Genomic DNA, 5,000 nt, shown 5'->3' on the forward strand with positions numbered 1-5,000 from the left:
TGGGACGTTGTAGGGGGAGGCCTGGTCCGTGTGTGTCTGGGTCTGGGTGCTGGCCCAGTACGGGTCCCGGTCCCGGTCCCCCGGGGCCTGGACCTGGGGCCCCTCATGTGGGGGTGTTGCCTGGGTGTCTGCTGGAGGCATGGAGGTCGGGACTGGGGGTGTGGGACGTTGTAGGGGGAGGCCTGGTCCGTGTGTGTCTGGGTCTGGGTGCTGGCCCAGTACGGGTCCCGGTCCCGGTCCCCCGGGGCCTGGACCTGGGGTCCCTCATGTGGGGGTGTTGCTGGGGGGTCTGCTGGAGGCATGGAGGCCGGGACTGGGGGTGTGGGACGTTGTAGGGGGAGGCCTGGTCCGTGTGTGTCTGGGTCTGGGTGCTGGCCCAGTACGGGTCCCGGTCCCGGTCCCCCGGGGCCTGGACCTGGGGTCCCTCATGTGGGGGTGTTGCTGGGGGGTCTGCTGGAGGCATGGAGGCCGGGACTGGGGGTGTGGGACGTTGTAGGGGGAGGCCTGGTCCGTGTGTGTCTGGGTCTGGGTGCTGGCCCAGTACGGGTCCCGGTCCCGGTCCCCCGGGGCCTGGACCTGGGGTCCCTCATGTGGGGGTGTTGCTGGGGGGTCTTCTGGAGGCATGGAGGTCGGGACTGGGGGTGTGGGACGTTGTAGGGGGAGGCCTGGTCCGTGTGTGTCTGGGTCTGGGTGCTGGCCCAGTACGGGTCCCGGTCCCGGTCCCCCGGGGCCTGGACCTGGGGCCCCTCATGTGGGGGTGTTGCTGGGGGGTCTGCTGGAGGCATGGAGGCCGGCTCTGGGGGTGTGGGACGTTGTAGGGGGAGGCCTGGTCCGTGTGTGTCTGGGTCTGGGTGCTGGCCCAGTACGGGTCCCGGTCCCGGTCCCCCGGGGCCTGGACCTGGGGCCCCTCATGTGGGGGTGTTGCTGGGGGGTCTGCTGGAGGCATGGAGGTCGGGACTGGGGGTGTGGGACGTTGTAGGGGGAGGCCTGGTCCGTGTGTGTCTGGGTCTGGGTGCTGGCCCAGTACGGGTCCCGGTCCCGGTCCCCCGGGGCCTGGACCTGGGGTCCCTCATGTGGGGGTGTTGCTGGGGGGTCTGCTGGAGGCATGGAGGTCGGGACTGGGGGTGTGGGACGTTGTAGGGGGAGGCCTGGTCCGTGTGTGTCTGGGTCTGGGTGCTGGCCCAGTACGGGTCCCGGTCCCGGTCCCCCGGGGCCTGGACCTGGGGCCCCTCATGTGGGGGTGTTGCTGGGGGGTCTGCTGGAGGCATGGAGGTCGGGACTGGGGGTGTGGGACGTTGTAGGGGGAGGCCTGGTCCGTGTGTGTCTGGGTCTGGGTGCTGGCCCAGTACGGGTCCCGGTCCCGGTCCCCCGGGGCCTGGACCTGGGGCCCCTCATGTGGGGGTGTTGCTGGGGGGTCTGCTGGAGGCATGGAGGCCGGCTCTGGGGGTGTGGGACGTTGTAGGGGGAGGCCTGGTCCGTGTGTGTCTGGGTCTGGGTGCTGGCCCAGTACGGGTCCCGGTCCCGGTCCCCCGGGGCCTGGACCTGGGGTCCCTCATGTGGGGGTGTTGCTGGGGGGTCTTCTGGAGGCATGGAGGTCGGGACTGGGGGTGTGGGACGTTGTAGGGGGAGGCCTGGTCCGTGTGTGTCTGAGGAAAAAAAGAAAGAAAAAAGAGGCAAAAACCACTTCAAGTCTTGTGGACCCTCCAGGGGACCAGGACCACGTCCTGTGGCAGGCCCAGAGAGTCCACCATCCCGGACTGGCAAGAACATCAAGTCCCCCTGAGCCTGGATGAACTAAAGAAACCACAAAGTCCATTTAAACTACCATGGGACGTGTTTTGGAAATTTAACAGAGTCTTTTCTGTAAATCTCCTAAAACGCAACCCATGGTGCACTAACTCTGGGACTCTGTCTGATTTTGAGAAAAAGAGAGAATCAAAAATCAGACAGAGTCTTTTCTCCGTAGTCTACCAGGGGCAGCTTTTAGTATACCATGGGTTGGTTTTAGTATACCATGGGTTGGTTTTAGTCTACCATGGGTTGGGATTTTCGGGTTTTTATACCAGGGGTACCGAAAACAAGAAAAATAGCAGTCTGCAGCCTGTAAAACTCTGGGCTTCGCCTACTACACGTTTGACCCCTGTGTTGGAAGGACATAGCCCATCCCGTGTGTAAGGGGGGCTCCAGGGGAAGAAGGCAGAGAACGGCCTGGAGGTCTTCTGGAGGCTCCAGAGGAGGGGGAACACGTCGCGTGTGAGGCCGAAACGGCTCACCATGTCGGACTGAATAGTGTAGTGAGTAGCCCCGAGTCTGGAGGTCTTTAGGACCCTCCAGAGGAGGGGGAACACGTCGCGTGTGAGGCCGAAACGGCTCACCATGTCGGACTGAATAGTGCAGCGAGTAGCCCAGAGTATGGAGGTCTTTAGGACCCTCCAGAGGAGGGGGAACACGTCGCGTGTGAGGCCGAAACGGCTCACCATGTCGGACTGAATAGTGCAGCGAGTAGCCCAGAGTCTGGAGGTCTTTAGGACCCTCCAGAGGAGGGGGAACACGTCGCGTGTGAGTCCGAAACGGCTCACCATGTCGGACTGAATAGTGTAGTGAGTGACCCCAAGCCTGGAGGTCTTTAGGACCCTCCAGAGGAGGGGGACCACGTCGCGTGTGAGTCCGAAACGGCTCACCATGTCGGACTGAATAGTGTAGTGAGTGACCCCAAGCCTGGAGGTCTTTAGGACCCTCCAGAGGAGGGGGAACACGTCGCGTGTGAGTCCGACACGGCTCACCATGTCGGACTGAATAGTGTAGTGAGTGACCCCAAGCCTGGAGGTCTTTAGGACCCTCCAGAGGAGGGGGACCACGTCGCGTGTGAGTCCGAAACGGCTCACCATGTCGGACTGAATAGTGTAGTGAGTGACCCCAAGCCTGGAGGTCTTTAGGACCCTCCAGAGGAGGGGGAACACGTCGCGTGTGAGTCCGACACGGCTCACCATGTCGGACTGAATAGTGTAGTGAGTGACCCCAAGCCTGGAGGTCTTTAGGACCCTCCAGAGGAGGGGGAACACGTCGCGTGTGAGTCCGAAACGGCTCACCATGTCGGACTGAATAGTGTAGTGAGTGACCCCAAGCCTGGAGGTCTTTAGGACCCTCCAGAGGAGGGGGAACACGTCGCGTGTGAGTCCGACACGGCTCACCATGTCGGACTGAATAGTGTAGTGAGTGACCCCAAGCCTGGAGGTCTTTAGGACCCTCCAGAGGAGGGGGACCACGTCGCGTGTGAGTCCGAAACGGCTCACCATGTCGGACTGAATAGTGTAGTGAGTGACCCCAAGCCTGGAGGTCTTTAGGACCCTCCAGAGGAGGGGGAACACGTCGCGTGTGAGTCCGACACGGCTCACCATGTCGGACTGAATAGTGTAGTGAGTGACCCCAAGCCTGGAGGTCTTTAGGACCCTCCAGAGGAGGGGGAACACGTCGCGTGTGAGTCCGAAACGGCTCACCATGTCGGACTGAATAGTGTAGTGAGTGACCCCAAGCCTGGAGGTCTTTAGGACCCTCCAGAGGAGGGGGAACACGTCGCGTGTGAGTCCGACACGGCTCACCATGTCGGACTGAATAGTGTAGTGAGTGACCCCAAGCCTGGAGGTCTTTAGGACCCTCCAGAGGAGGGGGAACACGTCGCGTGTGAGTCCGAAACGGCTCACCATGTCGGACTGAATAGTGTAGTGAGTGACCCCAAGCCTGGAGGTCTTTAGGACCCTCCAGAGGAGGGGGAACACGTCGCGTGTGAGTCCGACACGGCTCACCATGTCGGACTGAATAGTGTAGTGAGTGACCCCAAGCCTGGAGGTCTTTAGGACCCTCCAGAGGAGGGGGAACACGTCGCGTGTGAGTCCGAAACGGCTCACCATGTCGGACTGAATAGTGTAGTGAGTGACCCCAAGCCTGGAGGTCTTTAGGACCCTCCAGAGGAGGGGGAACACGTCGCGTGTGAGTCCGAAACGGCTCACCATGTCGGACTGAATAGTGTAGTGAGTGACCCCAAGCCTGGAGGTCTTTAGGACCCTCCAGAGGAGGGGGAACACGTCGCGTGTGAGTCCGAAACGGCTCACCATGTCGGACTGAATAGTGTAGTGAGTGACCCCAAGCCTGGAGGTCTTTAGGACCCTCCAGAGGAGGGGGAACACGTCGCGTGTGAGTCCGACACGGCTCACCATGTCGGACTGAATAGTGTAGTGAGTGACCCCAAGCCTGGAGGTCTTTAGGACCCTCCAGAGGAGGGGGAACACGTCGCGTGTGAGTCCGAAACGGCTCACCATGTCGGACTGAATAGTGTAGTGAGTGACCCCAAGCCTGGAGGTCTTTAGGACCCTCCAGAGGAGGGGGAACACGTCGCGTGTGAGTCCGAAACGGCTCACCATGTCGGACTGAATAGTGTAGTGAGTGACCCCAAGCCTGGAGGTCTTTAGGACCCTCCAGAGGAGGGGGAACACGTCGCGTGTGAGTCCGAAACGGCTCACCATGTCGGACTGAATAGTGTAGTGAGTGACCCCAAGCCTGGAGGTCTTTAGGACCCTCCAGAGGAGGGGGAACACGTCGCGTGTGAGTCCGAAACGGCTCACCATGTCGGACTGAATAGTGTAGTGAGTGACCCCAAGCCTGGAGGTCTTTAGGACCCTCCAGAGGAGGGGGAACACGTCGCGTGTGAGTCCGACACGGCTCACCATGTCGGACTGAATAGTGTAGTGAGTGACCCCAAGCCTGGAGGTGTTTAGGACCCTCCACAGGAGGGGGAACACGTCGTGTGTGAGTCCGAAAAGGCTCACCATGTCGGACTGAATAGTGTAGTGAGTGACCCCAAGCCTGGAGGTCCTGTGGACCCTCCAGAGGAGGGGGAACACGTCGCGTGAGAGTCCGAAAAGGCTCACCATGTCGGACTGAATAGTGTAGTGAGTGACCCCAAGCCTGGAGGTCCTGTGGACCCTCCAGAGGAGGGGGAACAC

This window comes from Micromesistius poutassou (genome assembly GCF_964030765.1).
Source record: "Micromesistius poutassou genome assembly, contig: SCAFFOLD_5630, whole genome shotgun sequence".
NCBI lineage: Eukaryota > Metazoa > Chordata > Actinopteri > Gadiformes > Gadidae > Micromesistius > Micromesistius poutassou.